Here is a 25,010-nt window from a genome sequence, read left to right on the forward strand (position 1 = left end):
GCTTACAGGAAAGGAAAGGCGCAGTATCTGTCACACTTTCTCCGGCAAGTGTGTTTGGACAGTACACCACGGCTCCTGTCGCGTGGAGTTCACATAGATGCATTCAAGTCTCCTCCGGTATGCTGACGGCGCCCCAGACTGCAGCGCTCCGTTTGGCCCCAGCGGCTGTTATGCTCGGAGGGCCACCCTCTCTATGGAAAGCGCGCCGCATTCATTACACCTCTCCTTCTAGCCACCCTATTATAGTGGAGGGCTACACAGTAAACCTGGAGATCTTTAATCTACACAGACATCGCACAGCACATGAACACTCACGAACACAGCCGCTGGTGATCGAGTTCGAGCCCGGGTACTCTGCCTAAAACACTGATGAACTTTAATGAGTTCAACGGAACGCTGGCCGAGTTCGATGCAACGCTCGGTCACCTGCAGCCAAAGCCACATTTGGTTCAGCAGCGTTGAAACCCTCAAATTTTATAATTTTTAATTTTTTGGTGGCAAAAGTGGGAGGCAAGTTCATTACATGTGTAAATACGGTATGTGCACGTAAGGCCTGCACAAATGCCGTGCAAAAGTAGCCGTGCCAGCATTGGTGGTACGCTCGCTCTTTGCTCGCATGAAATAAAAAATGATGCGTTCGCGTCCGTTTGCTATCACCCATTATCCTCCTGATGTACAAAACATGTGGTGCCCTTGTCAGTGCTATTATTGTTAGAATTTCTTATTTCCTGAATTCATAATTTACAACTTCCCATCTACTAGCAGTGTTCCACTAACCTTTTACTTTATTTGAGCAGCTAGAACATGGCAACCTCAATGTAACAAAATTCACGATTTAATGAAAATTTCGGCTGCAATTAGGTCTTCGTTATATCTAGGTTCGACTATATATCTGAAAATAGCACCTTGGTGGGCCACCAAGGTCAGCGCTGCAGACTGCAATAGTGAGGGTGCGAAAACTGAGGGGCCTGCTAAGAAAAGTTAAAGAAAAAAGGAAGCAAATCCTCAACAAGAAATGTGGGAGAAAAGTTCTTTATGCAAACAAAGTGTACTGAAACATCACCCACAAGTGTTGCTGTTATTGCGGCTACTGTCACCCCTGCTGGCACTTTTTTGCTGCCTCTAAAGAAACTAGATATCACGCGAGGTTTCCATATGTTTTAATGATTTTTTTATTATCCAAACCCAAGTAGAAATATTACCACATTAGCTTTAAAAAATGTGTTGCCTCTACAATCATTTTAATTTCATCAGTTTTGACAGCACTGAGCTAAGCCCATTTAGCTACATTGACAAACACAAACTTTGGACGATAGTATTTTCCTTGATACATATGTGGACTGATGCCTTAGTTATCACAGTGGGTTGATTTAAGAGGAAGCAGGGGAGTGGAGGGAAGCACTTAAATAATACGAATATGCTTTATGATAATAGTTCCTGTCATATCTTGCACACCCTGATATTTTGGGTACTCAAGTTAGCCTAAATTTTTGCTAACCCAAGCAGAGCATGTACAGTGCAGTCCACTTACCGTATTTACTCGCATAATGCTCGCACCCCCCACATTGCCTATCGAAAATTGGAAATTTTTTTTCCTCGCATAATCATCGCATCCCCAACATCACTGCCGCGAGAGTCGACATGTTGCACCGCGGCAGTCGACTACGCGTAGCGAGCGCCATCTTTCTAGTGCTACTGAAACTAGCTGGCCCCGTTAGGTGCGTGCGCTACCAGGAGGCGCTACCCGACCCAACCGACGATCATCATCACCAGCTCCGACCACTCCGAGCGCCTCGAGAAGGAAACTTCAAGGTGTTTCGTCAGTTTTGTTCCGCTGGTACCGCCGCACGTTCTCCCGAGTTCCGCGCATAGTTCTGCCATTTTGCGAAGACTTTCGTAGGCCTCGCGCAGTGCGTGCTACTTTTGTCACCGTGCTCTCGGTGCCGCTTCGCCATGGGGCGATACGCAAGCTACACCGCTGCCTTTAAGCTAAAAGCTGTCGAGTACGCTTTGGAGCACGGCAACCGCGCTGCCAGCAGACACTTCGGAGTCAACGAGTTTTGTGTCCGCTACTGGAGACGGCAGCACGACAAGCTCAAGGCAAGATGAAGAGGGTGAAGCTGAGGAAGCCGACGAAGCAGCGACCAGCGATAGCGATGGCAATGTCGACGTGGACTCCGCGGACTCTGAGTGATGGTGATGTTGCGGGCGGCCAGCCTTCGCAAATAAAGTGTTTCTGCAGCTAGTGTTTGTCGTCTCTGTGGTTTTATTACAAACGTAAGTCCTGCTTGCAATTGAAGTTTTGGTTAAATTTACAATAGCTGGCTTGAGAACCCCGGTTCACAGCCTATTTACATTTGCTTTCAGCACTCCAAAGCATTGTTCAAAAATTTTCCCCGCGTAATTATCGCACCCCTTAACTTCGCACCGATTTTCTGCGAAAAAAAGTGCGAGGATTATGCGAGTAAATACGGTATAACAATATTGAGAAAACCTAAAAATCCGATCGTTATAACCGATTATTGTTATATCTGGACCGGCGAGAAGAAAAAAAAAATTAAAAAAAAAAAGCACACCCACATATTTTCCCATGCATGCAGGCTTGCCTACTTACTATCGATGAGTAAATCAGGTTGAACAATGCTAATCATCGCAAAGAGCACTAAACACTTTATTACAATACTATACATCAATATCCATAAAATAACTTGAGCATACTTAAAGAAGTTGGAAATTCGCATGAAACTGATTAGCGACTGGATGAACTGAAGCACATCCCCAAGCCTTGATGATCATTAAAATCGTAGAGTGCGAATGTCCGTATTTTTTCACGAGGCTTCCAACCTTGAAACCTTGCAAAAGTCCCAATGAATCTGCCATTTCATCTCGTGAGCTATCACGCCGTCAGCGGCGTTAGTGTTCTAGAATTGAGAAGTGTGCCGTCTTCAGCGCGTGGCAATGGGAGTAAGGTGGTCGCCGGAGCGATGAAAAGCGTTTGTGGCACCGTCAGTCGCAGGAGTGCATCAGAAGCGCGCGCGCCGCAAAGAAAAGGCTCAAGGCGTCTGCTTCTGCGGCTTGTGTACTGCGTTAATTCCGTTGCAACGCATTATTTCTCTGTCGTACTATGATAAGTTGTTGATGGTTGGTCAAGCAGGATAACACGTGTCTGCAGATAGTGCAGTCACAGTTCCAGTTTGTCTCCTTTGGGTCCTGTGTCTTCCCCTACTGAACACTCTTTTTCGCGTTTTTGTTTTTTTCTTTCCGCACTGCGCGCCCTTTCCGATTGATGAGCTTGACCGCTTGATTCATGAGGGAAGGTTCAAGAACGCCGAAGCTACATCGAATGACCTTCCTCCAGATGATCATAAGTATGTCACCATAGGCACAGTTATAGGTCGCAGCTTATATTGCAATATATGCGGCTTGAAAGTTCAAGCATAAATCAAAATGCAGTACTTGTTCTGCGTATTTCATTTCGAGCAAATCGTGCACGCACAAAAAGAAGAAAATGAATTCATCTCAAACTTTGACCACGGTGGTTTTCTTTATCCATCCGCAGAGCTTGCAAAGCTCATAAACACGCTAGAAGAGACATTTTTTTTAGTTCAAGACTTATGATTAATGCGAGCAGCATCTGTTATTTTGCTATGTTTTTTCAAAGCGCAGAGGTTCCCGAGCCTGGATGTCCTACCCATGATGACACTTCGCATAGTGAAGTTCTACGTCCAGATGCAATTTCATTTTTATGTGGTCACTAAACCAAGAGCAGAGCTCTAAAGCAGAGCAGATAAAGCATCTGAAGGTAAGGTGGTGCAAATAATCGTGTTTGAGGGCTCTATTTAATGACTCTCTCTGCGTCTTGTGTGCTTTCAAATTTAGCAGCTTAATTCATTGTAGTTCAGTGATATTTTCATATAATTCAGTAGCATTTCATATGTTGGTATCATATTCTTGAGCCATTTATTTATATTCACTTAAGTCGCGAATTGTTTACCCTGCTGGTTTTTGAAGTCGTCTGCTGTGTGTTTTCGAGCATTTGTATGAGCTCTCGCTAATCTTTCCGTATTTTTTTTTATACAACTGCCTTTTCATATGCATTCGCCCACATTCAAATAAGTATTCAACAGCTCCGACATAATTTCTGTCTCCAAGCAATCTTCACATATCTGTATTTACATGTGGCGCAAAATATTAAAGTACGCTAGCCTAGCCTAAGCACCCTCCATTCGCTTTTCAAAAAATATACGAGAGCGTTGATGGGGGACCGCAATCTAGCCCGAATAAACCGGTGCATCCGATAATAAAATCTATGTGATCATAAATATACGTTAGACATTCGTCATTGGACCTCCCATTAACGTTTGAGAAATAAAGCACCCAATACGTTCAGGAAATTTCTTACTGTTGATTGTCATTTCATCGGCAATCTGTATCCGACTCGACACCAGAAAAGCAGTCAAACACAATCCCGCATAGTCACGGTATGTTCATAAATTCCCGGCAGATTGAAATTATGACAGCACAGTTTTTTTCAACCCCTGATTCTCCCCAAGCTATTTCTGTGGGAGAGGCCTCGGATGTATGTGACTCGCCGCTTATACATAAGTTCCCCGATGACGGCTGCTTTTATAGGGAACTAGTTTATTTATTCATGCACAAAATCGGTTTAATACATTTAGACAAGCGTGTGGGAGCTAAAGCGACACAATTTATTGTTGAGCGCCATCAGGGTCCGAAGAACTAGCGGTGACGGAGACAGTTCACCCAGCTGTCTGCTCAGCGCTCATGCGCTCCTCCTGCACGTAGCGCCCTCTCTCCTGTCATCGCTGAAACGACAAGCTCGCTGGCGGCAGACGGCACACTTCTCAATTCTAGAACACTATACCACTGTCTGTCAATGTGGTCGCCGCCATCTTACACGGACACAGAATCGGCGATACGGCTGCAGCAGCACCCTTTGCGCAGCTGCGATTGCGATAATAATAGTGCTCATTTCCTTCCGCTTTCGCCGCATATGTTCAGTTTTCAAGTCATTGTCTTCTTAATACAGTCAAACCCGGTTATATCGAACCCGGATATATCGAATTTTGGTTATATCGAACTCTCGAAATATCCCCTTGAAAATCCCATGTAAAAGTATAGGAAAGCCGCGTCATATATCGAACTTAATTTCACCGGTCGTTCCATATATCGAACTCCGCACCCCGCACTGGAAAGTGTGCCTTTCCCAAAGACGATCGCATCACCCATGGCCGTTTGCCGCGTGACGTTTTCAAGCCATGCGCGGAAGGAATGAGAAGGAACAGTTCGGCGACGGCTGGTCTGGGCAGCGCCGCGCCCATTCCCCAAAGGCGCGCGCATCTGCAGTTATCGTTTCCCGCGCGCCAACACATGACGTTTGCAAGCCATGTGCGTGGGTGTGCCCATTCTTTTGCCGAGCTATCTCTCTCCTTCAGCACGCGCAACGCATGCGCCAAGCCAGCTCAGCCCGTTTTTAGACAGACGTCGGACGCTTTCTCCAGCGTGCGTTGCGAACCCTCTGCGCGCGGCGGCTGACGTGGCTATGGCGCCTGCGAACGTTAAGAAGCGGCAGCTCTCTGTTTTTTGTTTTTGATAGTCATCCTTTCTTATCGTTGTGCTGTTCGAATGTTAAGCAGCGGCAGTGTTTTTTTTTTTTTTTTTGCGGGAGGCATTTATCCTGCATGTATGAATCAACGAAAGCACGCCGTGAGCTGCTGCGATCATGACGCCCACCCCAAGCGCGGAGTATCACGGGCACTCTGCCAAGTTCGCTCCCCGCCACCGCAGGAGCTATCAAAAGATAAACGCGCCCCGACGTTATCGCTGCGCAGCATCTTGGCACGTTGCCAAGAAATGAGCTGTGGATGAGACGACGAAACGGAGTGAGGCGCACCATCGACATGCAAGCGAAAACGCTCGAGATTTCTGCCGCGGCGACGCAGAAACCTTGTTTTGAGCTGCGGCAGTGGCTCGAGCGGCGAGAGGGACGCAGTTCCAACAAGTTTGAAATTTTTCGCTCTGTCGCTGCCGCTCGTCGCTGAGATCGCTCAATCGCTTGCATATGAGCGAGCTGGCCTTTACGGATTCCTTTTTTTTTTGTTTTCAAATTCTCGGGTGCAAAAGAGGAGGGTGGGTTCATTATGCGAGTCGGTTGATAACGCGACAAATACGGTATCGTTTTTTCGCATCGTAAGTGCCGTCACAAGCCGATTTCTGTATATCGAATTATCGATATATCGAACTACTTCGCGATCCCCTTCGAGTTCGATATATCCGGGTTTGACTGTATTTTATCTTTTATTGAATATTCAGTCAAGATTTCGTGGTAAACACCTATCGAGCAGCGATAAAGCTATCGCATCCAATGTACCGCCGATAATCGATTGTTATATCTGGTTTATTTTTACATAAGGGCAATGGGAAAAATGATAAATCTCAAGAATTTGATCGTTATAAGTGATATATCGCTATATGTGGTATCATTGTAAGTGAACTGCACTGTACACATTCCATACAGCGATTAACAAGGTCCTGCCATTTGCTCCTAAGCCTGCTGTACAAGAACACAACCATGCACTCTGCACAAGCAAGGATGTTTAGTCTGCCCCTGAGGCTTCACTCCCATCTTTCATACATACCACCATCGAAGTCTCATGCAGAAAAACACACATCACCAAGAGCCTCAGAGCTTTACGCATAGGTATGAAGGTCACCCATTTTTCCATGAGTGGTTCATTTTGAGCAAGCACTGAGGTGGATGCACCAACGGGAGTTGGCCGACAATATCGTGCAGCACGGGCAGCATCCTCCAGCTCTTCATGGGTGAGCACCCCAGAAGATGGGTTGAGAGCGCACACTAAGTTCTTCTCGAGGGTGCGGTCCATCGGAGAGAGTCGCAGCCACCACACAATGGCACAGGTGTCCCTCATCCACTGCACGCACATCCACACCATCCAGGTACTGCACAGGAACAACAAGATTGGCATGTCAAACTTTAAAAGTATTTTCGTTCAGCAGTTGTCTTTTGTCAAGTCAATTCTAGCATCCATATTATTTACGCGTACATGCCAAAGATGATGCGTAATTATAAACCCTGTTGTTTGTCTTTTCATCTTCAGCAGAAGTCTGCCTGACGTCTCAAACATTAACCCAGGCTCCGTGTACTAGACTTATGAGAAGCAGAGTCAGAGAAGCTCTCGTAGACATGAAAGCAAGAAGAGCCAATATGGGGAGATGTCATGCATACTATCTAAGCAGCCAGTATGGCTTCCGCGCTCTCAGCTGGCACAGGCCATGTGCTCAACCCAGGCCATTTCCCACCTTCCATGCTCTGCTCATTTGTTCCTCAACAAAACAAGGCTACCAAAATGAAAGTGATAATATGGTAGTCTACTGAAGCCAGTTCTATTGAACACATCAAGCTTCTCATTCCAATGCCTACAGGCATTTAAGAAGCACCTTTAGGCAAACTTGTAGGCCACGACGGTGCTGCATGGTAGAGCACTGCACGGACCGCATTTCGTGGCCTGGGCTTCACCTGAGTCCAAGGACCCAGGACTGGCCCGAGCCTGTGCTCACAGTAAAGCATGAGGTGAATTGGTCAATGTCTCTGGTTGTACGTGAAGACAAAGTGACATTTTTATTGCTGCATATATTTGAAAGACCTTCACATCTTATCTCGTTTGTCTCCTCGTACGTCCTCCTAGCTTTATCAGGCTCCGATTTAGGGGTTCCTGCCCCCCTGTAACCTTTGTTAACACAGTACACTCTTGACAACATTCAGTTAATATTTGAACTAAAATTTTGGTTCTATTAGCATCAAATATGTCACATGCATTCCCCAGTTCAAGCTCCAGATAAGTCAAATAAATTTTTGATACCATTGGGCTGAAATTATTAAGAGTCTATTGCATCCAATTTGTACCAAGTGCAAATGAGATAAATTATTAGGTAATTTAAGGTCTCCAACAAATTGCTCCCATATTCGAATGTGCATATGTAAGATGTTAATAGACTAGCATGAATCTCTGGGAGGAAGGTGGGACTCTTAATGCACACATTATGACAATCACATGTTTCAACACACAAAAGCCATTTCAGTACATCACAGACGTCAGGTAGAAAGGTGAGTGACTGCAAAGCAAGAAACGTGTAATGGTTGTGACAACTGCCTGCAACAATTAAATAAATGCAGTTTTCACTTCGGCAAGAGTTCCTCAAAAGAGATTTCAGAGGCAGCATCCAGCGCATCCGTTGCATTGTCCAGAAATAGAACTTTGGGAGTCTCCACCACTGCACGGGCAATTGCTATGTGCTAGAGTTGTCCTTTGCTTGGCTGGCAGCCTTACACACCAACCTCACTTTCATAACCCTGATAATGACGGGGAAATATAACAATTACATCAGACCCCTTGTAATCATGTAAAAAGTAAACACACTGTGCAACATCTCAGAGGTGAGTTACTGACTGTGTACAGCATGTTCAGGACATGGTGAAGATTGTATAATGAGTTTGAACATCCATGCAGTTTTGCAACAGCAACATTCCTATCCTATGCAAATTACTTAACACCTGCCGGTGTACAATTTTCTTTTGCATTTTCTCACATTCTCTGCCTGTAGTTCTACCAATTTCAGTTTACGATTCTGGTAATCCCCATTTCTACCAGCCATAACTTTTCTTTATCTGCTGATGCTGAAGTGACTGTAAGTCAGTGTTCCCTTTTCTTTTTTTTTTTTCAACACTTCTAAACCTCAATGCCTTGCATGCTTCCTTGATGGCCTGCAAGCTGTTCTTGAATGAGCATGTTATTAAATTCACATATGCAGACCACGGCTGCCACATACCCTCCAAGATGAAAAGGCTGTAGATGTCTGACAGACACCTAAAATAAACTCAGTGCTGTTCTTTTCCCACAAATGTAGAGCCATGTTTAAAGCTCTGAAACAAAGCATGTCACACATGCCAGGCATGTATCCTCGGGCACTGAAATAAACCTACACATAAAGTATTCAAGAACAAGCAAGCACATAATTTCATAAAATTTGCCTAAAACAAGAAATAAATGTTTAGAACCAATATATGATGCAATGCAGTGCTGCGATATTGTTAAAATGAAAGCACAGGATGAATGCAAAATTGAACCTTTCCATACTGAATAAAAACCATTAATACTGGCAATAATAACTGCAATTTTAAAACAGTGAGTGCCAAACATTTCAATGAATCTCACTTGTCTTTTCTTTTGCCAAAAACTTTTCACTCGCACAACAGAAGAGGCAAAAATAGTGTTTAACATCAACTTTCTAGTATGTTGCTGCTATAAAGAAATGAGCAACACAAAAGTTTGCACTTCAGTTCAGTCTTGCAGTGATGAAAGTCTGGGATCACCCAGTTTCCACTCCCACAGAAATGTTCAGATGTACTAAAATCAAACCCTATTGCCCGCTTTTCCTGGCCGAAATATGGCAATATCCAGAGTGCCGCAAAGCTTGCCTTTGACGTCACACACCAATTCGCATGGTCTTGCATGATGTGCCTTTGTTTGGTGTGACAAAATACGTGCTCAGTGGTCTGATCTAGTGGACGTGCACCAATGTTCCCTCACCATCGTATGTGAAATACCCAGCTCCTCTACCCCATTCGGGGCGCAGTGCACTGCACCACCTGAAGCTCTGTCATGCTTCCTCAGAGCAATCTAGATACATGGCAAAAGCTTTGAGCGATGTTAACCTTCGCAAGGAGACCAACCAGCCCTGTCGGTGGTGTCACTGTGGGTGGTTTTAGCAGCCTGATGAGATGCCTTTGTCATGAACACAATTTGCTTCTTTTTGCCTGCCTATGCTGCAGAGAAGTTGTATCTTCACTGCTCTTCATTACAGTCCAGTATTGGCACCTATCTGTGGATGCTTTGTCATTCTGGACATTTGCATGTCAGTATGTTGTAGTACCTCATAGAAGTTAAAAATACTATCGAAAAAAATTCTTCTTTTTCACTTTCCTGGCTATGCACAGAAAAACGACAGGAAGTGGTATCGACAGAGCAAGCATTGCAACAAATTGCCAGCTATTGTAAAGCAGAAATAAAAATTTACAGGACACGACTGTTATTATTCCTGCACATTGCTGCAAACTATTGCAATCATATTCCTTGCTGCTAACAGGTGCAGGCATGCGGCCCTATCAATTTGCTTGTAATGTGCGCAGAATTGTCTAGGCCAGTGTTTCTTACATGGGGGTCCAAGATTTTCTGGGTTAACAAAACCCATGCCCCCCTTTAAAAATGAAAGGTCGTGCTATAGCTGTCGCCTGGCTAGACACAGTTTTCCAGGGTTAAAAGCATGGAGGTGCAAAACTCACTTTAGTTCATTAAAGAGAAAGAAACACGAAAGCAGTGCGAAAATGGAGAGGCACACATGAGAGAGAAGGTGAGTGAGAGTGTAGACGCTGGCATTGTTGAAACTCGAGCTCTGGCAGCACTACTGGACGGGGTTGCAACACAAAGCACCTTGGGTGTGGGATGAGCGAGAGATCTAGTGTTGGCAAGAGTCAAAACCGTTCTAGTGGCGCGCATACTGCTTTCAGCGCTATGCATACCAGTGTCAACGTGTCACCTCCTCACCATGTCCTCTGCAGGCCATAGCATGATGGCTTATTAAGTGCACATTTTTATTTGGAGGCCAATTTAGCCTTGGCTCATTCCCAATTCTACAACCTGCTCCAGAAACTGTGGAAGCAATCCGCACATAATATCACCCCCTCCCCCAACGCTGTGGTCTCAAGGGGCCTGCCACCACTTCCACTTTCTACAAGGAGTCCCTGACACATCCATGGCTGAGAACCACTCACCAAGGCAATGCCGTGAACATGTTGTTCTGTTTGTGCATGCTCAAAGCGACTGGACATGGCTTCATCATTTTCTCTGTCAAGCAAGATATCTCGATTTATCTCAAAAGATTGCACCCACTCGCATCTTCTTCCACATTGTTCCAGGTTGTAGTCATCTTCGTTGGATTTATACAGGATGCTTTTTTTGCTGACTTTAAATTGAGCGCTGATGAGTGCAACATGCATTTCATGTTCATACCACCAAGCACGCTTGTTGCCATCACCCCCACCGAGTTGCTTAGCTCCTTTGTGGGTGCAGGTCAGCCCAATAAAAAAGCTTGTGAGTCTCTTCGTTTGTTGGATTCGGCACTGTCACCATCATGTGGCAATTTTAAAGGGACAGAACACTGGAATTTAGGTCTCAATTTTTTTTCGCCGCAGTGGAAAGATTGAGGTCTCAAATGTTAGATTACATAACGTTTTTGTTATAAACGCTGTAGAAAAATTTCACTGGGAATTTTTCGATCAATGCGTGCACCCGTTTTTATGTAGTCTGATACTGGAAACCATGAGCAGCGACCGCGATGATGACTGGTGGTCGACAAAAAAGACGTAGCGAAAACAAATATAACTTTCACTCGCCAGACAGTAATCAGACATTTTTTTTGCGTAGAGTAACGTCCTTTTCAGTTTCACACTCAATGCTGTTACGGCACAATAACGCACACCCTCGGCGGCAAAAGTTTTTGTGGGCACTGCCATTGCTTCATTCACGAAATTGCAAACATTGTGGTGCCATCTAGTGGCAAAACCTGAAAGCATACCTCTCGCGGTGCGAAAGCAGGGGTGGTTTTTATTTAAGGACGCACTGGAGAGAGCGCAAAATATAATAAATTATGGCAAGCACTTATAGAAGAAAAAAGAACAATGTGCAGTTAGGAAAATCAGCTATATTTTGCTGACATGTAGTCACGTGGGGGGCTACACTGAAAGTACTAAGGTTACTCCGCTAGATAGCGCCTTGGTTGTTTTTATACGATTTTCAATGGCAAATTAAAATTGTAAAGCCTCTTTTCTTTGATATTGTAGTGCTCGATCTGTACTATATGAGGCAAGATCTTTTCATCTCTACCATAATCTCATGACATATTTTGGTCAGTGATCTGTCCCTTTAAGGGAGCATGCACCTTGCATGTGAAGGATGAAATTTACCTTGAAAAGGCTGATGATGAAGTCATGCACGCCAACAAGTTTGGCTGCCTGGACTACTTCCGCCATCGTGGTGTCCTCCTAGGTAAACTGGACGTTCTCAGCTACAGAGTAGTTAAACAGAATTGGCTGCTCACTCACAAAGGTTCACGTTCGAATGCAGCCAGCGTACACTAAGCAAGTGCAGATTCACACCGTCTAGAGCAATCTGTGTTCAAAGAATAATGGAAAAAGAAAACTCTTGCAGCACCTGCCTTTGGCTTCTGTGAAGTTCGGTGAACTTTCACACCATTCGGTTTCGCGTACAGAGCGTACGAACCGAGATAAATACTTTGAGATGTGCACCTGTCCTCGGTAACGGCGACTACCAATTTGGCGGAACCGCGGACGCACGACGGAGACGCGATGGCAGCTATATTGTTGCCGGCGTCACCTGCCGCCGCAGAGCGCTCGTTACCTTTATGCAGTGTTCAGTGTTGAATGTCATATTAGGGACCAGTGGACGTTTTCTTTCAGTATGCATTCTCGTATTTCTATGTGCGTGTCTTTCCCTCTGCTCATGTGCATACTGCCTTTGTGGGGTAGCAGGTGTGCGGTGGCTGATCAGAGCGCGATGAGGCGCAATGGGTCATTGAGCCACAGGTGCGCAGAAGCAGCGCTTGCTCAATTGGGAGTTTCCACGTGGCGTTTGGCCCCTCAGTGACAGTTTTCTGTTTTTGTTTTTTTTATACAGAACTTCACCTGTTCACGCGGCATACGTTGGTCCCGCATGCACGTGTGCGAAAGAAAACAAGGGAAAGCAGAGATTCGGAATGTGGTGACGTCAGTGCCGTTCGTATGTTTACTTGGGACCTCTCCTTTCCGAAGTGTTGTTAGTTAATATCCTTTCCCCAGTAGTTGATTGGTGAGAAAAGTTGCCTGATTGCTGATTGGTTGCTATCCCCGCCAAGGGCGGAGACAGATGGCTTAAAAGTAAGCGCTCTGGATTAAACCAGGGCTGATTTCGTCCGACCAATGGGTCAGTCATGTAAATAGTTTTCTTCTTGCTTGTGTCTTCTTGTTTTATTTATATGTAAATAAATAGTTAATCTTTCTGTCATGCCATCAAGTAACGTGATTGTTGCAAGTCTGAATCTTAAATTTATTAACATCGATATCATCAAGTGTTTCCTCACCTGGCCACCTGAAGGGGAAACACAACTGGCGCAGTCGTGACAGGATCGCAACGCCTTTCTACTTGAGGCATTTGACGGAAGGTGAGAAGAACAAGTCGGTGGGCAATCTACAGAGTAGTTCGTCCTAAAGGAGAAAACATGAAGCTGCGTCAAGAAACTGACGTCGAGAAGCTTTGTGATCACCGGTCAAGTTCAAAAGGACGTCAGAGGCTCAAATCAGCGAGGAGCTGAAGGAGCCGGGCAACAAGCCATCCAGGGTTCGAGACAGCAAGCTGCTGAAAGGAACCAGGCATCCACATCGAAAGGTTCAAAACAAGAACCAGGCGACCAATAGCAGCAACGTCCAAGGCGGTGAGCTGCTGAGGGACCAGGAGCAGCTCGTGGGCATTTACCTTCCCGGGAGCTTGCTGTCATCACGGAGAGTGCGACAGTAGTGCGGTCGATGGAGTATCGGAAAAGGTAGGACACCTTTTTGCTTTCTCCGAATTTGCTATGTCTGTTTAGTGGTTGTACGCTATAAGTAGATGCAATGACTAATGCAGGGATGGATGCCGCAGGGAATGGTCTAGAGCCTATCGTGCAGCCTGCGTCAACGGAGCCAGTGTCAGCGACAGAGCAGGCACTAGGAAATATGACACGAGCGTTGTTGGCAGAAAAGAGGCATAAGGCTCAACTATTTGAAGTTGAGAAGTTAAAGCTCCAAATTGAAATAGAGAAGGTCAAACTTGCACAAATTCAAATTCACGCTTTCGAAGGCTCTGAACCACCTGAGCAAGGAGAAGAGGAACCAGAAATGCAGATTTTAATCCAAAGTCCTAACGTCGGAAGCAAAACTAGACATACAGGCGTGAAAAGCTTTCGTTGCCAGAAGTATGGGCACATCTCCATTCACTGCCCAAATGCACAGCAAAGACAAGAAGCCGCAGGCTTTAAGCAGAACACGAGCAATCTTGTAGCACGAGGTGAAATGCTCGTCCCTGATAAGCTAGACTCCGAACTGCTGAGGGAGAGTAGGCCCGATAAATTGGTAAATTCTGACTCCCTTACCCGCGTAAGGTTGGAAATCAGGGATAATCTAGAAGGAGCTTATGTAGACTCAGGAGCTGAGATTGCAGTGTTGAGGACGGAGGCTGGGCATGTATTGTGTCAAGATGACTGTTCTGGTAAAATAGAACTGAGAAGTGGTTTTGGAGAGATTGTGGACGCGGACTCAGCATATGTACTGTTGTCTTTAGTACCGAGAGGAGAAACAGTCAATCAGCAGGTGCCAATAGTATGTGCGGTAACTGCAGAGCTAGCCGAAGGTGTAGGTGCGTTGCTCGCACCCGAAACATATTTACTGCTTCAAAAAGTCGAGAAGCAGCAGGTGGCAGAGGCTAAAGAGAGGGCCGTCCTTGAACAAGAGGTATGCTCTAAGCAGGGGTTGGACAAGGACAAAACAGAGGCTGCACTCGAGTTTGAGGAAAACAAGAAACCGGTACCAGTAGTGTTCCCAGCTGTCGCAGTAGGCCAGAAACAAGTAGTCTCTGAAACTACGTTAAGCTTCCAAGATTTCAAGGTGGAGCAGCGAGATGTCTCGTTAGAAGTTCGTAATGAAAAGGCTGAGGAAGGGTTTGGTGAGGAGGGAAGACCACTCACATTGCCGGAGACGGTTCCGCCTGATCAAGAGGTGCTTCCCTTAACAGAAGAAGCCTCGGGGATAGCGGTAGGAGCATGTTTGTCACAGTCAGTTGAAGAACTGAAGCCAATTGCATTTTCGAGCGAGAAATTCATGCCAGCTCAAACAAATTTAGGTCAAATTGAAAGGGGAGATTTTGCAGTCGTGTGGGCACTTGCGAAATTCGATACGGGACAATTCGGGGCTAAAGTGAAGGTCGCGAGAGACCACAATCCGTTCAGTTACCTAACTCATTCAGCGCCCATTAGTGTGCAGTTGATGCATTGGTTGCTTCTATGACAGATTGAGCTAGAGGTTATATGTCTCCATCGTCTGGAATGCGACAAACAACCGCCCTAGGAGATGTTTTGTTTATTTGCGCGTTTGCACTGCTGGCAGCTGCAAACGAGTCATGTGATAATTTTTTTTTTTGCATCAGTATGTGTATTGGCTGTGTGGTAGTGTCTGACTAGCTCCCTGCGGCAGTCACTGCGGAAAGTGAAGGTTAGGGGCTAGTTTGACAATTGGCATACAGAGAACGGACATGGCAGGTTCTGGAATGTGCTGACTGGTGTCCTAGCCTTGTGTGTGCGGAACGAACAAAGTCTGTGTGTGCGCACAGTGATGCTTGAAACTTTGCGACTGAACTGAAATCTTACACTGACAGCAAGTGTCCGTGTGACATTCTTGGTTGGGAGATGTGAAGTTCACTGAACTCTCGCGCCATTCGGTTTCGCGTACAGAGCGTACGAACCGAGATAAATACTTTGAGATGTGCACCTGTCCTCGGTAACGGCGACTACCAATTTGGTGGAACCGCGGACGCACGACGGAGACGCGATGGCAGCTATATTGTTGCCGGCGTCACCTGCCGCCGCAGAGCGCTCGTTCCCTTTATGCAGTGTTCAGTGTTGAATGTCATATTGGGGACCAGTGGACGTTTTCTTTCAGTATTCATTCTCGTATTGCTACGTGCGCGTCTTTCCCTCTGCTCATGTGCATACTGCCTTTGTGGGGTAGCAGGCGTGCGGTGGCTGATCAGAGCGCGATGAGGCGCAATGGGTTCTTGAGCCACAGGTGCGCAGGAGAAGCGCTTGCTCAATTGGGAGTTTCCACGTGGCGTTTGGCCCCTCAGTGACAGTTTTCTGTTGTTGTTTTTTTATAAAGAACTTCACCTGTTCACGCGGCATACGTTGGTCCCGCATGCACGTGTGCGAAAGAAAACAAGGGAAAGCAGAGGTTCGGAATGTGGTGACGTCAGTGCCGTTCGTATGTTTACTTGGGACCTCTCCTTTCCGAAGTGTTGTTAGTTAATATCCTTTCCCCAGCAGTTGATTGGTGAGAAAAGTTGCCTGATTGCTGATCGGTTGCTGTCCCCGCCAAGGGCGGAGATGGCTTAAAAGTAAGCGCTCTGGATTAAACCAGGGCTGATTTCGTCCGACCAAAGGGTCAGTCATGAAAATAGTTTTCTCCTTCCTTGTGTCTTCTTGTTTTATTTAAAGTGGATGCACGCTGAACGAAACCCGCATAAACGAAAACTCCTTTTAAATGAAACGATCTCAAAAAAAGTAATTGGTTTCATATACAATCAGTGCAGAGTTGCGTTCTGACAATCGAAACCTCATTTTGCCTGCAACACGGATAAACGAAACCGAAACTCTGCATGAGTCGTCTTTGTTGATGTCAATATCCAGAATCCAATCCAGTACCTTGTGCGGCTTTTTTTTTGTTGTTTTTTTTTTTTTTTTTTTTTTTTGTGCGGGCACCGTTTTGCTCTGTTCCGTGGCTGTGTTTGGTGGCTGCGTTTCGTGACTTCTTTCCGGCGTGCAGTATGGAAGAAGCTGCTAGAAAGCGTCCCCATAATGCATTGTCTTTAAAAGCCAAGATGAAAGTTCTTGATGATGTCAAGTGTGCCAAGGAGTCAAAAACTGCTATCGCGAAAAGGCATGGCATGCCAAAGTGCATGCTTTCAAGGATTCTGAAGGATCATGACAAGATTGAAAAAGCATATAACATTGGCGCTTTCCCCCCCGATAGGAAAAGGATGCATCTGGCCGAGCATGAGCACTTCGAGAAGGCACTTTTCCTGTGGTTCAAGCGTTCGAAGTTCCAATCTACCAGTGACCGGGCCTCTTTTGGAGAAGGAGGCGAGCGACATTGCACTACAGATGAAAATTGAGACTTTAAATTCAGCAATGGCTGATTAAGCCATTTCAAGAAGCGCCACGGCTTTGTTTTCCACACAATAGCAGGTGAAAGTGCCATGGTAGATAATGATGTTTGCTCTGACTGGCAGCAGCAGAAGCTTCAAGATGTCTTTGCAAATTACGAGCTGAGCGACGTCTTCAACGTGGATGAAATGGAGCGTTTTTACAAGCTCTTAAGGGTCACAACCCTTCAACAAAACTGCCAATAAATGAAACAGATTTCCTTGTCCCTGTCGAGTTTTGATTAAAGGGAGTCCACTGTATATGTAAATAAATAGTTAATCTTTCTGTCATGCCATCAAGAAAACGTGATTGTTGCGAGTCTGAATCTTAAATTTATTAACATCGATATCATCAAGTGTTTCCTCACCTGGCCACCTGAAGGGGAAACTCAACTGCTTCTGTAATTTTTCCCACTCGTTTTTCTTTCACCAGACAAATGCAAGAGCACATAGCTTGACTTCGGAACTGCATGTGCCACTGGCATTTTGCAAATAGGAGCCACGCATTAAACCAGCCATTCTCAGCATGCACCGATTAAGCAACAGTGAGGAAACAAAAGGAAATGCGTGAGAGTGAGCAAGCTCCTTTCACGCAAATTTAACACCACACAGTATATGCTAACACAAAATGAAGGTCTCCTAGCCATTAATGAAGGTCTGCTAAATCAGACTTTCAGAAATTTACCCTAAAGGAGTTCATCCTGCATTAGCCATGTTTCCACCTACCCTGAAACTGCTGATGCAAACCCTAGCACTGACATTTCTGCTTCTGTTGCAAATGCCTCCTGCTTAGCATTGATAAAGCGTCATCGTAATACCACTTCCAAAGAAAAATAAATGCGTAATCAACATGCCCGACTTATGAAATGTGTCACCGAATCAGAAATGAAAGATAATGTCAGCCATATTGAGTGTTGCAACAATACTTTGCATCACACAATTTTTGTATTACACAAAACCAGCTTTTGAACCACACAAAAATAGTAATAACACTTCCAAAACTAACTTCGAAACTGATTGCGGCATGTGGTGCATAGGTGACACATTGAAAACAAGGTTTTGCATTCCCAATGTTTAACAGGCAGATGTTGCAGAGGATATCTTTTTGACACCCCAAAGTGAGGACTACCGTATGGCAAGGTAAAGCTGTATACATATACTGCTCGTGGTGTGAGGCATATGCCGCATATACCTACAGTGCGGTTGAGGACACAACATTCGGAACATTTATCTCCTGTCTTTATTGCCTTGTTGACCTTTAAATGCAATAGTGAGCTACCTACAGCCTGTCATTGCATACCTCTAGTTTTTATAGTCATATCTTACCTACAGCTTTCACATGAACTTGTGGCTAAGATGGTCACTGCAAAAGACCCCATTATACACATATGAACAGCACACTTATAAATGAAAACCTCTCAAACTCTAAACATTAGCATCGTATGTATAAATTGGAAAGTGTTAATAAAAGTACAAATGGCAGTAAAAGGTGAAATTGTATCCTGGACCTGGTGCTCATTGAGTGCTTTTGTTTCAGCCAGCCTAATGGTATCGGTCAAGGGGACTTACCTGTCTACATCAAGGGTCATCAGAGAAGCGCACAACCAGAGTGAGCAGAGTGGCCTTCCCCGAGTCATCTGTGCCCCACCACTTGGCCCTCACTTGCCTCCATGATGACATCACGCGGAACCTGGCAGTCACAGGAGCAAGCATGAGTGAATAATAAAATAACTACGATCACCTCTTTCGCCAAATGCTTTTCAGGATTCATTAAAAGCACAGGAAATCTAAAACAATTGCAGCTCTGTTTCAACATTTTCAGCAAAAAATCCTTTTTTAAGAGCATTGGCCCTCAACTAGAAGGTGGCACAACTGATACTATTTCTGAATTGGTCATTGAGCAACACTCACTGCAGTCCTATATAGTATTTATGTCGTAAGGTTTGGCAAATCATACTAGGCCAGTCTAATTTCTTTTGGACTTCAGTGATTTTATTCACAGTTCTTGGCATGCTGTTTAGTTCTATAGGATTTTTTCGGTATCCTTTAGCACTGGATGCCTCCAATCAACAGAGGGAATGGTTGCTTTGAAGTGTTTCACTATCCTGAAAGAAGTTGGCTAACACAGGTACAATGACACTTCTCTTGGAGACCTCAACTGTCAGTAAAACTGTCCATTAGAGGGCTGCCAGTGTAGAGTGAATATGGGCATCTAAGAGGGAGTGATCTGAGCCACTTCCAAGTAACATGAAGTGGTGGAAGAGCAGAGCAAGCTTTGAGGAATGTGACTAAAATACTCCGTTAGGTGAAGCAGAACCTTCCCAACCCACCAGTGATGGCCCCAAGTCAACCTTGCAAATGAATATGTACTACAGATTGTAAAGTCAGGCACATATCCTTCCTTCTTGATGTATGTATGGTAGGAAGCGCTTGCTCAGTGTTCAAAAAGAAGTGCTATGCAATTGATGCAAGTTCTTTCAATTGTGAGGATTTGCCCTTTTTTTTCAACTCCAAGCAGCTTCCACCAACTACTATGTTTTCTAGAATGTTTACACTACCAAAATGTACCAGAACGTTAACAGCATGCCAAAGGCATTTTTTTATCATTTATTCCATGCTGAACAGTGGTTCCAGAAGGTCTATAAATAGTGCAAAATCATGGAATCGGTCTCTTGCAGTTTTCTTAAGAAAATTCTCATACTATTGATCTAGGCAGAGAAATTCTCTCTTATAAAATTATCTCTTATAAATCTTCTCACTTGGCTGCAAGCGAAATGTATCCCCCAGGATTATGGCAAGGTTCTGCCCATATATACAGAGTCAGTGAGAGCTCCTCAGGCCATAGGGCCTTCTTTTGAGCCTTGTTGCAAAGAAATCAGGACATTCCTGATGACCAAAATATTCGCTTCCCCCTTAACGGTCTTCATAGCTTCATAGATGCTGAAAGTGGTCAACTATACTCCTCCAAAATCAGACCCTGTGACCCCAAAACTTCTCACCAACCCTGTACGCGTGAAATTACTCTGCGAACAGGCAAAAATTTGTGCGTTTCAGCTGCAAGTAGGACTCGTTACATCGAGGTTTGACAGTATATGGCAAAGTTGGCAAACATCTTCAGCAAACGTCATTACAATTTGACTTCCAAGCTGTACGCAGCCCTTTACGAACTCATTCCGACTTCCATTATGGCTCTCAACCAACTGACACTAAACCAAGCAGCTCACGTCTGCGATGCACATGAAACCTGCCAAGTGCCGCTGATACTAGGTCCACGTGACAACACAGAGAAGTTTCGTTGGTGGTTCTTTAGCCCTGTGCACCAGGGGTGCGCCGTCAGAGACGGTATACCGTGCTGCAGCGGAAGTTCCTTGCGCCAGAGACGCCCCGTCGGAGACAGTATGAGCGAAGACTTGAGGGCAGGAGTTGATGAGAAGAAAACTGAATTTTATAGACACAGCAAATATTTGCAACATTTACAGCAGAGATACAGGTTGGAACTGGCTAAAAAGGAAATATTCCCACCTCTGCATAGCCGACTATGCCGAGCATCAAAACCTAGTCTGGAACGCCGGACCGAGCCCTCAGGCTTGGTTTTAACCCCCTTAGGTCCAGCCCTAATTTCCGCAACGACCAATCACAACCAATATCAACCTGATTGGTTCGTTCCGACGTCCAGCGCCCCTTTCAACTTTAAAAGGACTAAACTCTCTCTCTCATAAAAAAAAAGGAAAGGCAAAACTCCTAGGGTCACGTCCTTCCATTGGGCGCTTGCATTGAATGAGCGTCTCACCTGCCCCCGCGAGGTCGAGACAGCATGCTCAACCCGGTGTACAAAAAAAAAGAAAAGAACAGAGCAGTCCTGTCACGACCTGCCTGTCGTCACGAGTGCAGTGCCATTGTTAGGCATTCGCCACAGCGTCCCATCGGGGCCTGCGCTAATCTGTTGTGCCCGTCGGTCCCTTACACGCCCCTTCTAAGATTCTACACAGGGCCCAATGGCGCCGTTTAAAATTAATTCCTGCAAGGGACCGATGAAGCCTAGCGCCACTGCCCAAATGCGACCACAACGCCAACAACACTACATACGGACAAACAATACTCACATATTGTGGGGGTACAACAACAATCAAAATATGCTCACAAGCATAAAAAGCAAAACAGAACTAAAAGGCTACAGTGACCCCTTCACAGCAACATCCGTAGACAACTCTGCCCCAATGGGCAGCTACGAATATGCGGACAGTCTACGAAACCACACTGCGTCCCACTTCCACATGCAGTGTTCATTAGTTTCGCACACTCGAGTCTCTTGATCACTTCACACAAACACACGACACAAGTTGCGCCTCACACAAAGTTCAAGTTCATGCGCAGGTATCAGTTCTCGTGTTCGCGCACACTGATTATCCTCGCGAACATCCACACATATGCGCGCACACTTGCAAGGCTTCAGCACTCATTAGCGCCAGCGTTTCGTCCGTGGACGCCAACCTGAGTCTCCCCGGCTGCACGCCCTGCCGCTGTGTGCGCTCGAGCCGGCATGCGACGTCTTTGGCCACAGTCGCAACAGAGTGAAAACTCAACCGCTTGTATCCCCCGGGGTCGAATACCTCCTGGCTATCATTAGAGCCTAATCCCTCACCACGTGATGCCCGAGGGCACGCTCTGCACGTTACGCCGCGACAATGCGTCTTGCGCCTTGCCCTGTTCACCCCCTTTGCATGGGCTAACGAAACCCGTGCGACGCTTGACCTGGCGTGATGAACAGTAGATAGCACGGTACCTCAGGAACGCTTGCAATATGTGAGCTACGTACCTGTCTACTTGCACTTTACCCCAATGGGCGCCTTTTGCCCCATTCCCTTTGGCACTAACATTCCGAATGCCATGCCCTGCTTGACAGGCATTTTCCGGCTCCGTGGCAACATCGAACATTGAAACTGCAGGAGCTACCTTCCTTTCGCCTGACTCCATATTGTCTAGCGACAATACTTTGTCCTCGGACGACGCGGTCAGGCTTTTGTCGGGTGCGTTTAAAACTTGCACAGCCCTCTTTAAGTTCTGTCCTATTGACCCGTCTCCACTCGTAGCCTCGAAAGGGGAGCTCCTGCTGAGGACAGTAGTACAGGGCCCTTCATGCAATATGCTAGGCGCAGTGCACCGTATTACCTGCGAGGTATTTCCACCCCTCTCGCTAGCTCCACGAGGTGGCGTCGGTTGTCCGTGACAGGTTCTCGCTGTTTGAACCGCTCCTTCTCTGAGCTTGCCTGAGGTTGTTTTTGTGGCAACGCCGAATCTGTTTCATGGGAACCTGGCTCGCATTTTGCCAATTCCTGGCCGCTTTCCCCTTTATCGCTTGGCGCTGGAGAAGTCGCAATAAGCTCACTCAAAGAGCAATTGTTTTCCGGCTCTGGTGGTGTAACTAGTGGCGCTATGCTGGGCATTTCTGCGCCCACTGCCCTCATCTACCGTGTTGCTATAGTGATCTTCCGGTGCTCCGCAATTGCAACTTCAATCGCGCGGTCCAAATCGAGCATACTGCACTCGAAACTAAATGCATTTCCTCCCTTTAGCCTCTGCAATTCTGCCTGCAGCTCCTTTAACCGCGCCTGTTCCACTTTCAAAATTAACCTTTTATCCATTTCCACTTGTTTTCCTCTACCGAGGTTTAAATTCAGAAATTATCCATGCGGACCCACGCACCCTTAAAACTGCCCAACCGGCTCGAACGCAGACAGAGACGCGAACAATCATCATCATCATCATCAGCCTGACTATACCCACTGCAGGGCGAAGGCCTCTCCCATATTTCTCCACTTTTCCCGGTTCTGTGCTAGCTGCATCAACTTGACCCCCGCGAACTTCTTAACCTCATCCACCCACCTAACTTTCTGCCGCCCCCCGCTACGCTTTCCTTCTCTTGGAATCCAGTTTGTTACCCTAAGCGACCATCGGTTATCCTCTCTTCGCACTACATGTCCTGCCCATGCCTATTTCTTCTTCTTAATTTCCACTAGAATGTCGGTAACTTGAGTTATTTCTCTGACCCACTCTGCACGCTTGCTATCTCTTAATGTTACCCCTACCATTTTTCGTTCCATAGCCCTCTGGGTTGTCCTCAACTTAAGTAGAACTCTCTTGATTAGCCTCCACGTTTCAGCCCCATAGGTGAGTACAGGTAAGATGCAACTGTTGTATACTTTCCTCTTGAGCGATACCGGTAAGCTGCTAGTCATAATCTGCGAGTGCTTGCCAAATGCGCTCCATCCCAATCTTGTTCTTGTTATTTCACTTTCATGGTCCGGATCTGCGGTTACTACCTGTCCTAAGTAGACATAATCGCCTACTAATTCCAGTACTTCGCTACCTAATGTAAACTGCTGTTCCTTCCCGAGGCTGTTGAACATTGCTTTAGTCTTCTGCATATTGATTTTCAAGCCTACCTTTCTACTTTTCCTGTCTAGGTCATCAATCATTATTTGCAGTTCATCCCCTGAGTTGCTTAGCAAGGCAATGTAATCAGCAAATCGCAGATTACTGAGGTATTCTCCATCTACCCTTATCCCTAACTGCTTCCATTCCAAGTCTCTGAATACCTCCTCTAAGCAAGCTGTGAATAGTACTGGGGAGATTGTGTCTCCCTGCCTAACACCTTTCTTTATGGGAATTTTGTTACTTTCTTTATACAGAACTATGGTTGCTGTGCAGCCACTATATATATCTTCCAGCACTTTCACGTATGGCTCGTCTACCACCTGATTTCGCAATGCCTGCATCACCGCTGATGTTTCAACTGAGTCAAATGCTTTTTCGTAATCAATGAATGCTATCTATAAAGGCTGATTACATTCGGAGCATTTTTCTATCACCTGATTGATGGTATGGATATGATCGATAGTAGAGTACCATTTCCGAAAACCTGCTTGATCCTTTGCTTGATTGCAGTCTAAGGTTGCCCTGATTCTATTAGCGATTACCTTAGTAAATACCTTATACGTAACAGACAGTAAGCTGATTGGTCTGTAATGTTTAAGGTCCTTATAGTCCCCTTCCTTATGAATGAGGATAATGTTTGCATTCTTCCATGGTTTCGGTACCGTCGATGACACCAGGCACTGCGTATACAGGGTGGCCAGTTTCTCTAGCACGATATCGCCCTCGTCCTCTAGCAAATCTGTAGTTATCTGATCCTCTCCAGCTGATTTCCCCCTTTTCATAGTTTCTAATGCTTTCTTGACCTCGTCCTTCGTCACTGGTGGAACGTCTGACTGTTTTTCCCTGCCGCCAATCTCGGTACGATCCTGACTACTTTGGCTGCTGTAGAGATCTGTACAGAACTCCTCGGCTACTTTGACTATCTTGTCCATATTCGTGATGATGTTGCCCGCTTTGTCCCTTATCGCATACATCTGGTTTTTGCCTATGCCCAATTTCTTCTTTACCGCTTTAAGGCTTCCCCCGTTCTTTACAGCATGTTCAATTTTATCCATGTTATACTTCCTTATATCAGCCACCTTGCGCTTATTGATTAGCTTTGATATCTCGGCCAATTTGATCTGGTCTGTTCGATTAGAAGCTTTCATACTCTGACGTTTCTTAATCAAATCTTTCGTCTCTTTAGACAGCTTACCGGTACCCTCTCTGACTATCCTACCGCCTACTTCGCGGTACCGCAAACAATGGGACCGGGAAAACTCAAGTTTTCAATGTGTTGATCCCCTTTTACACTCTCTGGTGTCGATGTCTGCCGCCACCTTCAGTGGAGCCTGCGATGCACTGCCGCTCGCTTCGGGCTTTGGGTACGTTGCTGCCGACTTGTGTAGACCAGTCCCTGACTGGCGCGCTGCGTTTCCTAACCGGCTGCAGTCCTGTGTCCCTGGTCCGTTCTTCTGGTCCTTGCTGCTACCTCTC

At 45.8% G+C, this 25,010-nt stretch overlaps 1 pseudogene across 1 annotated transcript in view; it reads right to left on the reverse strand.

Moving 5' to 3' along the window:
• Window positions 1-5,840: 5,840 nt before the first annotated feature.
• LOC146184748 (phosphatidylcholine translocator ABCB4-like) overlaps window positions 5,841-25,010 on the reverse strand; it is a 59,303-nt pseudogene continuing 40,133 nt past the window's right edge. The window contains exons 9-10 of the transcript XR_014708912.1: window positions 18,669-18,789; window positions 5,841-6,981 (exon numbers count right to left, since the gene is read on the reverse strand). The product of XR_014708912.1 is annotated as a phosphatidylcholine translocator ABCB4-like (transcript). The remainder of the gene's footprint in view (window positions 6,982-18,668; window positions 18,790-25,010) is intronic.

Source organism: Amblyomma maculatum, chromosome 7 (assembly GCF_055883805.1).
Source record: "Amblyomma maculatum isolate TAMU_Amacu chromosome 7, ASM5588380v1, whole genome shotgun sequence".
Taxonomy (NCBI): domain Eukaryota; kingdom Metazoa; phylum Arthropoda; class Arachnida; order Ixodida; family Ixodidae; genus Amblyomma; species Amblyomma maculatum.